Source organism: Globicephala melas, chromosome 17 (assembly GCF_963455315.2).
Source record: "Globicephala melas chromosome 17, mGloMel1.2, whole genome shotgun sequence".
Taxonomy (NCBI): Eukaryota; Metazoa; Chordata; class Mammalia; order Artiodactyla; family Delphinidae; genus Globicephala; species Globicephala melas.
This window is the reverse complement of record NC_083330.1, coordinates 68,756,715-68,769,173: the sequence shown is the minus strand read 5'-3', so window position 1 is coordinate 68,769,173 and position 12,459 is coordinate 68,756,715. Positions and strand designations below refer to the sequence as shown.

Below are 12,459 nucleotides of genomic sequence, written 5' to 3'. Positions count from 1 at the left end.
CTCCGTCTCTCACCAGCCTTCAGAAGAAATCTATCTCATAATATTATATTTTGAGACTTACTGAAGTTTGTTATAGGTTTAGAGATGTAGGAATCACAGGTAAGCCATTCGGCCACTTAAGCCTGTCATGTTACCCAACAACACTTTTCTGTGCACCCCCCCATTCCTTCCAAAAACTTTTTTTAATTGTGATTAGCTTTTTTTTAACTCAGCATAGTTCTCTGGAGATTCATCCAAATTGTTATGTGTATTAAGACTTCACTCCTTTTTTAAAAATAATTAATTAATTAACTTATTTATTTTTGGCTATGTTGGATCTTCGTTTCTGTGTGAGGGCTTTCTCTAGTTGCGGCGAGCGGGGGCCACTCTTCATTGCGGTGCACGGGCCTCTCACTGTCGTGGCCTCTCTTGTTGCGGAGCACAAGCTCCAGACGCGCGGGCTCAGTAGTTGTGGCTCACGGGCCTAGTTGCTCCGCGGCATGTGGGATCCTCCCAGACCAGGGCTCGAACCCGTGTCCCCTGCATTGGCAGGCAGATTCTCAACCACTGCGCCACCAGGGAAGCCCCCCAAAACTTTTTATAATGTCAGAGCTTCCAATATGTGACTTTTTCTGCTGCCCACAGACCCCTGGAACATACTGCCTAGCTCTCTCCCTGTTTCCCCTCAGTTCTTTGAGGGAAGTGATGATCAGCTAGTTAGAAGGCTGGAGAACAAGAATAAGGATAGCAACCAACCATTTATCAAGTGTCTGGCATGTGGCAAATGCTGTGTTATATAACTAATTTTTATAACAACCTATCGAGGAGGCTGCTGTCATCCCATTGTCACCAACGAGGAAATTCAGGCTCAAGAGACTATAGTAAACGGCCCAATTGCATTTAAGCAGTGCTTACATTATTTGCGGCTCATACATTTATTCACTTGTGTGTTCTTTCATTCAATATTTCATTTTCACAAAACTCAATGAGGACATAAATGACAAACTGGGGTTACAACCAGGGGCAGTCAAATAAGCTCTCTGTTTTATGTGATTTTCCATCTAATTCTTTTCAAATCTTCTCTCCTCCAGGACAAACAGGCCCCCTTCCTTCAACTCTCTCTGAAATTACAAGGGTTTCTAGATCCCTTATCATAACAGCCTCCTCTTGACACGTTCTGGTTTGTCAGTGCCATTCTTGAAATGCTGCTCAGACTTGAAACTAATTCTAGATGTGGACAAAAAGCAAAACCAAACAAACTTTAATTCAAGACACTTCTTTTAATGGTAGACGATCAGATCAAAGAGGGCAACTACTCTAATTAGAAGTTGTGTTACTGGCACCAAGTGCTAAGCCTAGCACAAGTTGAATAATGAGGTTTTGAAAGGGCTTGGGTTGTACAGTTTAGTGATGATTTTATTTAGTGGAATGTGAGAACTGTCTACAGATATCTGAAGGGTTGTCATGTGGAACTGGTATTCGAGTTGCCTTTGTTGCTCGTAATAACCTTCTATTAATAATAATAACCATTATTTATGCAGCACTTTCTAAATATCCACTAAGTGTATGACTTGGAATATACTTTATTCCCTATAACAACTTTATTATTTGGGAATTATTATCATTTTGGAAATACTATTTCTATAAAATGCAGAAAGCAGCTGAGGTTTGGAGAGTCAAACTATTAATACTTAGGAACACTCAGAATAAGTAGTAATGAGAATCAAATGCATAGCTCTGCTGACTTAACCCAAAGCAGTGAAGTTACTGAGTTTTTGGACCATTCTCATTTACACCCAAGGCCTCAATTTCTCATCTGTAAAACAAGCAGTTTGAGTCCTAGGCTTTATAGAAGCAGTAGTGTGCTGGAGCCCACGTGGAATCTGAGAGCGGATGGGTTTATTTTTAGAAATGCTGTGAGCTGGTTTTAAACACAGCATCACTGGCAATTAAACTATGTAGACTGCACATTTAACATGTTACGTTAAAATATAAAGTGCTCAAATTCATTATTTTCTAATATTTGACTTCATCTATTTTATCTGTTCTCTTTAGGATATGAATAGCTATTGCATCTCTATGGTGGAAATAAATATTATAAAATAGCTGTGCTACTGCCATCTTTTCCCAGCTTCCCATTCAGTGGGGTCATTTTATAGCTTGTTATCTGCCAGATGGGAGTATTTACACCATGAAAATCGGCAAATACTACAAATCAAGGTTTGGTTTATTGTTTTGTTGATTGTATTGACTTACGAAAGTGATGGAAAATATAATACAGATTAAAGTTAAAATGTCATATCTATAGGCATTACAGCTGAGTTGCACAAAAAATAGGGAAGTATTCTCCCAGTATTTGAAAACCATGATCCAATTCATAAAAGAAAGCACTCAATGTCTTTGATGAATGAAAGAAGTTCCATCCAAGTTTGTTGTTTCACTTTGTCTTATTCATTAACGTAAATGGATGTTGGATGATAATTTGTCAGTTGGAAAATAGGTTAGCTATAATGAAGCATTCAGTACAGTGATTGAAAATATTCAGCGAGAATCATTTGGCTATAGGGAATTTATAATAATGTTATTTCTACTTATTAACTTGAGCTACATATCCTTTATAGACATAAAGGATATATGTTTATATATAAATGTAAATATACACACACACATAAAACACTGTGGAGCTGGTTGTTAAATGCTCACTAGCACATACTTAAACTGCATATAAGGCCTTTCTTATCTTTGATATTTTAGGAGTCTAACCAGGACCAGGAGGTAGACAGACACCACAAAAAACCAAGCACTATGAAGAATTAGAGAGGTAGTGAGGTCCCCATCACTATGCTGATGACAAAGCCACTTCACAGGGCAGAGGAGGATGCAGATGATGTTGGATCTTCCTCTTCTCCAATCAGAAAGTTTCATAGCAGCTAAGGAAGAGGACGCCAGTGTGAAAGGTGGGTACAGTATAGTCACAAGGCAGTAGCCAATGGCTTGTGAGACTTTCCAGAGTCTTATCTATTTGCTGATATCCCTTCATGAGCTGAAACTTTCTGGAGGGTCAGAATACGTGACTCCTTGAGCCTATTTCCTCCACTTCTGTGTAAGCTTCCTCAATGGCTGTGTATCTTAGGTGTTTAGGTATTAGCCTCTCACGTGAGAGTTTATGTTTCTTGGGTCTGAAGACTGTCTACCTATAAATAAGAGTTGTTCAAGAAATCTTTTTTTTTTTTCTCTTTGAATGCATTTTGAGGGAAATCATTATAAATTCAGTTTGTTCTCCCTTTTAGTTCCTCAAACTCTAGAACTGTGCAGATGTTATAAGAAAACTTTCTCTCAATAAATTCTCTCTACTGCCCCATCCTTAAAAACAGAGCAGTTTTCTCTTCATCAATAGACAACATCCTGGCATGTTGGCTGTAGATTACAATGTTTAACTGTGATGATTTCCTTAGAACTTCAGGACCAAATTCAACTGAAGCAAACCAGTGAATACGTTTTCTTTATTAACTTGGCATTGATACTTGTTTAACATCAGTGAAAAGCCAAGTAGAGGGAATCTGAATGTTAGGAAGTTAATATTGATTGAGTGTGCACTGTGTTCCAGAATTGTTCTAAACACATTATGTATGTTTTAATCTTCATCATTCTACAAGGGAATAGACAGGCTGAGAGGTAAAGATGGCTTACCCAACACCAAACCAAATACCTTGTAGGTGGCAGAACTAGGATTTGAACCCCCCATTCCAAATACTGTTGTTTTTCATATCAGTCCCTTTGCCTCTTTGTAGAATGCTTCTATTTGTAAATAGATGTTTCAACAGCTGTCTATAGGATAACCATTCAATTGATATTTCATAATTATTTATAGGAATAGAGTATCATAGTGACAGAGTGAAAAGGAGTATTTGAAAAAACTGTGGAGATTGCGTTAGCTGTTTTTGACTGACTCAAAGACATGAAAAAAAAAAACCCACTCAGAATGGGTCTGAGCCCTTAAACCCGTGAGACCCATATATTCTGCTGTCAAAGAAGACCCTGGTTCCCCACCCGCAGGTTTCTCTAACCACTGACCCACAGCCTCCTTGCACATGATTGAGTTCCATCTCCTTCATTCCCTGTCCAGCTTCTCTAGGCTTCTCCTTCTCTTCTGCTGCTTCTCACTCTTCATCTCTCCAGAAAACACTTGCAACCATTTCTAGCACTTAAAACCCTAATGTTAGCCCACTGGCCCCAGGAATGTACACTAAGGCACTAGCTGCAACATGGTTTTCCTCATTTATTCTGACTCGTTATCTTTAGAGTTGTCAGTACCACTGAGGGTATGACCTGGATACTCTGCCACGGTTCACATGAGCCCAGACCTCACAAGAACCTGATGAAGTGTTTGTTAGGCTTAAAACCATGCACCAGCATGCGGCAAATCTCTGTATCCCTCATAACTTCCTTACTTATAGACACCTGCTGCATTTCTTCCAAGTAGCCTTAGCTCTTAACATCTTGTACAGGCATATATGTGAACCCATTACTAACTGAAGTCTCCAGAAAAACAAACGTAAAAAAGGTGTTACCTGAGGCCAAGAAACAAGACCCAGAACTGCTGAAATGACTTTGCACACACACATACTCTTGGGAATTCAGTAATGGAGTAAACATAACTTGATCTAATTAATAGTCTCAAAGATAACTCCGTATACATTAGTCTGGTATAACCTACAAAACAAACATCCTAAATCTGTATTTTGGCAATACTGCACATGTGCAGGTTTCAGGACACTTCCCTAAGTGGCCTAAGGATTAAGAAACCAGTATCTTTTAGAAGGAGAGTGATAACATTGATTTATGCTTTAAGGGCTTATAAATGATGGAGACAGAATAATTCTGAATAATATGCAGAAAGTATATGCCTACTGAGCTTCAAAAAAATGATGGTTTCTAAGTCAACTGCCGAGTTTTCCTAAAGACACTTCTAAAAACTTTTGAGAGACACAAAAGAAAAAAAAGAAAGAAATAGAAAGTCTTCTCAAAGCAGTTACACTCTGTTCTCTCCCTTGTGCATTTCAAAGAAGCTATTCAAAGCTAGTACATTTTAACATATAAACCAGGACTATGCAACTAGCCCAACTATCAATTTATGTTCTTTTTTTGAAACAACTTGTATTTTGCAATCCACTCTCCCTTTTAATTATTACAACAATGACTTAGAATAATGTTTCTCTTAACTAACTCAGAGGTTGTATTCTCATTACCCACTGCATTGCTAGTCATTTTTTTTTCCCACCAGCATTTGGCATTCTACAGCAGGTATGGGGTTTGTATCTTCACAGGCCAGCCTGTCTGGAAAGGGCTTTATGGCAGTGCTACTGAGTATTTTCTCCCCTCAGCCTCCATAAAGTGGCCACTTCCTTGATTTCCACAACTGCCAAGCTGGAATAATGTCACCTTCTTTGGGTGGATGCTAGGAGCAAATGAAATAGCTCTCGGTACATGCTTCTTTCTCTGTAACAATTATTACTTACTAATCCTGTCCTCTTCTCCATAGCCCTTTCCTATCCCCCTTCACTGCCCTTTCAGCTGTGGTGATTTCTGGGAGGAAGACATTGGACTTCGATTAAGAAGGGCTTATTGCCATCCCAGTGCAGCTGATCATCATGTTGGCCTGTTTTCTCAATTGTGAAAAGACTGAGTTACGACCCAGTCTGATTATCTTAGCATTGCTTGTGGTTTTTATGTAGTCTAACTTTGACTATTTTCTATGTACTGGACACTGATCTAAACAATTTACAAATGTTTATTTCATTTATATATCTTTAAGGGGATATTTTAAGTTTTAAAAATCAAGGTAAATATATTATTATCCCAGCTGGCAGATGAAGAGGTGGAAGCACTCAGTGGATACCCAATTTTCCCAAAGCTTTAAAAGGGAAACAAAGCAATTTGAATTCAGACTACAAAGCTTCTCCACCACCAATCCAACCCATGGCAGTGGCCTCTTTTGAAATTTCCAGCATCAACTTCCCTGACTTATTGGTTTCGACCATTCAGCACAGGCCCTGTAGCCAATTAAAACCATTTCCATGGTCACTACTAATTCAATCTGACTCACTTCTACAGACACTGCTTTCCTGAATTGCTTCTCTTTTTTATCCCTTCCTCTGCTTCTTTTTCTCTCCAACAAAAATTGCGTTCCAGGAGATATACTCAGGACTGAGGATTCAGAAAAGAATACTAAGATTGTTGGCAGTCTGAAACACAGCACAGTGTAACTGTGTAGGAGGGCAAAGATAGATTTGACACAGGAAAACTGTCATATCACATGTTATTTCCCCCTGAGAGGCAGAGAGAAAGAGAGAGTTAGAGACACAGAACACATAACAGGAGAGTCACACAACCAAGCAGGGGCATAGAGACAGCAAATAGAGTGGACAGAACCATAAACTCTCCCTAGGGAGCCTTGGGGAAGGTTTCCCAGAGGTGTTCATATTTGAGCCGAATCTTGGAAGAAAAGGAGGAGGCATTTCATGTGAAAATATGGAACATTCTAGGCAAAGAGAAGACTAAGGAAAAGGCCCTATTTTGTGTCAGGAATGGAGCATTTAAAGGGACTGGCCTTGGGGAAGGAGAGAAGGAACTAAGTTTGAAAGGGGTGACTTGCAGGCAACATCTAAAGGGTGTGTGCGTCCATACTTAAGATATTTTTATCACTTCTGGTGAGCACTGTAAAGCCACTGAAAGATGATCAGATTTATCCTTTACAAGCTTACCTTGCAGATACTCTGGAGAAGACACTGGAGTAGAAACCTCTTGTAGTAGTTTTGTTAAGAAATGATGAGGTGATAAACCTTTAGCCAGACTCATCAAGACAAAAAGGGAGAGGGCTCAAATCATTAAAATTAAAAATGGAAAAGGAGAAGTTACAACTGACACCACAGAAATACAAAGGATCATAAGAGACTACTACAAACAGCTATATGCCAATAAAATAGACAACCTAGAAGAAATGGACAAATTCTTAGAGACAACCTTCCAAGACTGAACCAGGATGAAACAAAATATGAACAGACCAATCACAAGTACTGAAATTGAAACAGTGATTGATTAAAAAACTTCCAACAAACAAAAGTCCAGGACCAGATGGCTTCACAGGTGAATTCTATCAAACATTTAGAGAAGAGTTAACACCTATCCTTCTGAAACTCTTCCAAAAAATTGCAGAGGAAGGAACACTCCCAAACTCATTCTATGAGGCCACCATCACGCTGATACCAAAACCAAAGATACCACAAAAAAAGAAAATTACAGGCCAATATCACCGATCAACATATATTCAAAAATCCTCAACAAAATACTAGCAAACCGAATCAAACAATACATTAAAAGGATCATACAGCATGATCAATTGGGATTGAAGAATCCTAGGGATTCTTCAGTATCCTCAAATCAATCAGTGTGATATACCATATTAACAAACTGAAGAATAGACGACACCATATGATCATCTCAATAGATGCAGAAAAAGCTGTTGACAAAATTCAACACCACACATTTATGATAAAAACGCTCCAGAAAATGGGCATAGAGGGAACTTACCTCAACATAATAAAGGACACATATGACAAACCCACAACTGACATCATTCTCAATGGTGAAAAGGTGAAAGCATTCCTTCTAAGATCAGGAACAAGACAAGGATGTCCACTCTCACCACATTTATTCAACATAGTTTTGGAAGTCCTAGCCCTGGCAGTCAAAGAAGAAGAAATAAAAGGACTCCAAACTGGAAAAGAAGAAGTAAAACTGTCACTGTCTGCAGATGACATGATACTATACATAGAAAATCCTAAAGATGCTACTAGAAAACTACTAGAGCCCATCAATGAATTTGGTAAAGTTTCAGGATATAAAATTAATACACAGAAATCTGTTGCATTCCTGTACACTAACAACAAGAGATCAGAGAGATTAATGAAACAATCCCATTTACTGTCACATCAAAAAGGACAAAATACCTAGAAATAAACCTACCTAAGGAGGCAAAAGGCCTGTAACTCTGAAAACTATAAGACACTGATGAAAGACATCAAATATGACACAAACAGATGGAAAGATATACCATGTTCTTGGATAGGGAGAATCAATATTGTGAAAATGACTATACTACCCAAGGCAATCTACAGATTCAGTGCAATCCCTATCAAATAACCAATGGCATTTTTCACAGAACTGGAAAAAAACATTTTTACAATTTGTATGGAAACACAAAAGACCCTGAATAGCCAAAGCAATCCTGAGAATAAAAAACAGAGTTGGAGGAATCAGGCTCCCTAACTTCAGACTATATTACAAAGCTACAGTAATCAAAACAGTATGGTACTGGCACAAAAACAGAAATATAGATCACTGGAACAGCATAGAAAGCCCAGAAATAAACCCATGCACCTATGGTCAATTAATCTACAATAAAGGAAGCAAGAATATACAATGGAGAAAAGACAGCCTCTTCAATAAGTAGTGCTGGGAAAACTGGACAGCTACATGTAAAGGAATGAAACTAGAACATTCCCTAACACCATACACAAAAATAAACTCAAAATGGATTAAAGATCTAAATGTAAGGCCAGACACGATAAAACTCTTACAGGAAAACATAGGCAGAACACTCTATGGCATAAATCACAGCAAGATCCTTTTTGACCCACCTCCTAGAGAAATGGAATTAAAAACAAAAGTAAAGAAATGGGACCTAACGAAACTTAAAAGCTTTTGCACAGCAAAGGAAACCATAAACAAGACAAAAAGACAAAGAATGGGAGAAAATATTTGCAAATGAAGCAACCAATAAGGGATTAATCTCCAAAATATACAAACAGCTCATGCAGCTCTATGTCAACAAAAAACAAACATCCCAATCAAAAAATGGGCAGAAGAGCTAAGTAGACATTTCTCCAAAGAAGACATACAGATGGCCAAAAAGTACATGAAAACATGCTCAACATCACCAGTTATCAGAGAAATGCAAATCAAAACTACAATGAGGTATCACCTCACACCAGTCAGAAGAGCCATCATCATAAAGTCTACAAACTGCTGGAGAGGGTGTGGAGGAAAGGGAACCATCCTACACTGTTGGTGGGAATGTAAATTGGTACAACCACTATGGAGAACAGTATGGAGGTTCCTTAAAAGGCTAAAAATAGCCCACTCCTATACATATATCTGGAGAAAATCATAATTCAAAAACATATATCCACCCTAATGTTCATTGCAGCAGTTATTTACAATAGCCAAGATGTGGAAGCAACCTAAATGTCCATCGACAGATGAATGGATAAAGAAGGTGTGGTGTGTGTGTATGTGTATATATATATATATATATATATATATATACACACATATGATGGAATATTACTCAGCCATAAAAAGGAATGAAATAATGCCATCTTGCAGCAACATGGATGGACCTAGAGATTGTCATACTGAGTGAAGTAAATCGACAAATATCATATGATATTTCTTATATGTGGAATCTAAAAAAAATGGTACAAATGAACTTATTTACAAAATACAAACAGACTCACAAATTTCAAAAACAAACCTATGGTTACCAAAGGGGAGACGTGGAGCGGGGATGGATAAATTAGGAGCTTGGAATTAACATACACACACTACTATATATAAAACAGATAACCAACAAGGACCTACTGTATAGTACAGGGAAGTCTCTCAATATTCTGAAATAATCTATATGGGTAAAGAATCTAAAAAAAAATGAATATATGTAAGTGTATAGCTGAATCACTCTGCTGTACTCCTGAAACTAACACAACATTATAAATCAACTATACTCCAATTAAAAAAAAAAGAAATGAGGGTCTGAATTATAAGGGTGAGAATGAACATAGTGAGAAAGGGACAGATATAAGATTTGTTGATGTAGCGCTGGCAGGACCTAAGGGTAGAAAAGGAAAGGGGAAAGATGACTCCAGGATTTCAAGGTCATAGAAGGTGGGAGTGAGGAGTCACAGTCTATTTGTTCTTCCTCTTCAGTCCTTGACATGAGTCCCCTCCAACCTAACTACATCCCTCCTTGCCTTATCACCTACCCTTGTGAAACAGAAAACAGCAGCCCCCATGGGCACAGAAGCCCTGAGTCAGCAGATCCAGTCCCAACTCATCCCCCATCTCTGCAGCCCTTTTACAAGGACCCTCCAGTGCAGCCATGCTGGTGGCCTGGCCACCATCTCTGGGCTATAACCTCATTCTCTAGTTCTTCTCCTGCCAGCTTTGGAAATGCCCTGATTTTTCTCTGTTCCACAAATCCCAACTGCAGGGTCCATAGACTATTTAACCTCCTTTAACAATCACTGTCTTCTGTGAAATAGAGATTGAGAGATACTTGCTTCAGGTTATGCTGAAATCCAAGTCCCCTTCTATTTCTGGTAGATAACGTAAATGTGGAAAAACGTTCATTCATTCATAAATGTATTCATTGAGCTGGCAGCATGCCGGATGGGTGAAATATAAGGTAAACATTGCCTATGGGAGTACAAGGATGGGTGGGGTCCCTGTGGCCACGGAATAGATACTATGGCATTAGAGAGGCAGATCGTGAAACAGATGAGCCAAGTAATGGAATAATGACGGATGCAGTGATTAATAGGAAGGGAACATTCAAGATGCAGTGTTGGGGAATAAGTGGGCAGGGGTGGACTTGCTTGAAACAGGTTCATAAGGGAAGACTTCTCTGAGCAAGTGATACTTAAGATCAGAAAGACAAATGAGGAAGTAGCTACAACATGCAAAAACATATGAGTAAGATGCTATCTAAATAATAAAGCACAAGTCAATATTGACCAGGAATAAAGGTAAACACTTAGACACGCTTTTCCTATCCCTATAGAAAGCCAGTGAGGAAGTCATGAAATCTTGGGGTATTTACCATGCTGTGCATGTACGGGACACTCCACTTTTAAGAAACCCATGTTGTCCTTGTATATAAAGGCAGAAATGGGTCTGTTGGGAGATACTACACCAGGGTTTGGTCAAAACCATCTATGAAGAGTGAGATAGTAAACATTTTAGGCTTTGTGGGCCATATGGTCTGTTGCAGCCACTCACCTCCACCACTGCAGCACGAAAGCTGCCATAAACAATGGATAAATGAAGGAGCATGCCTCTGTTCACTAACGTTTATTTATGGAGGCTGATACATGAATTTTCATGTGTCAAATCTGATTCTTTTGATATTTTTTCAGCCATTCTAAATGTCCATCAACAGAGGAATGGATAAAGATGTGGTATACACACACACCACACACACAGAGACACACACACAATGGAATATTACTCCGCCATAAAAAAGAACAAAATAATGCCATGTGCAGCAACATGAATGGACCTAGAAAGTGTCATACTGAGTGAAGTCAGGCAAACAGAGAAAGACAAATATCGTATGATATTGCTTATATATGGAATCTAAAAAAATGGTACAAATGAACTTATTTACAAAATAGGAATAGAGTTACAGATATAGAAAACAATCTTATGGTTAGCGGGGGACAAGGGGATGGGAGAGGGATAAACTGGGAGATTGGGATTGACATACACACACTACTATATATAAAATAGATGACTAATAAGGACCTACTTTATAGCACAGGGAACTCTACTCAATATTCTGTAATGAGCTATATGGGGAAAGAATCTAAAAAGAGAGTGGATATATGTATATGTATAACTGATTCACTTTGCTGTACACCTGAAACTAACGCAACATTGTAAATCAACTATACTCCAATAAAAATGATAGAAAAATCTATTCTTAGTTTGCAGACTTACAAAAACAGGCAGTGGGCTGTATTTGATCTGCAGGCTATAGTCTGGTGACCCTTACTCTTCAGCAAGGTGGTTAAAAGTACAAACTCTTCAAAAAAAAAAAAGTGCAGATTCTTAATCAGACTGTCAGGTTTGTTTCCAAACTACTCCATTTGCCAGTGGTACATTTTCATGTCCAGGTCAAAGAAAAATTTACTTTGATCCTGCTTTGTTCTCTTATCTTTCTATCCTTTTCTTAGGCAAACTTCTTAAAAGAGTAATCTGTACTCCCTCTCTCTCTGCAGCAAATTGTGTTTTACAAAAAAGTCTTCAATAATGCTTCTTGTCTCTGATGCTCTTCCAGAATCATGCCCCCTCCCTTAACCCCCATCAAGAAGTAGTATTTGTGTTCCCTCCCCTTGAAACTGGACAGACCTTTGTGAATACTTCAACTAATAGAATGCTACATAAGTGATGCTACGAGACTTACAAGCTGGATCATAAAAGGTAATATAGCTTCTGCCTGCCTTGTTTAGGACCTGTGCCTATGGACCCAGGAACTGCCATGTAAGAAGTCTGTAATGACTGTTATTTCATCTTAAAGGCTTCATTAGAGAAGTCTCCAAAGCAGATGTGGACATAGGCAAAGAAAGAGCTGTCTATGTG

The 12,459-nt window shown here is 38.5% G+C and overlaps 1 pseudogene; it reads left to right on the top strand.

Annotated features, from left to right (window-relative positions):
* The first annotated feature begins 2,857 nt into the window (after nt 1–2,857).
* Nucleotides 2,858–12,459, top strand: part of LOC132593725 (suppressor of cytokine signaling 2 pseudogene) — a 52,824-nt pseudogene continuing 43,222 nt past the window's right edge.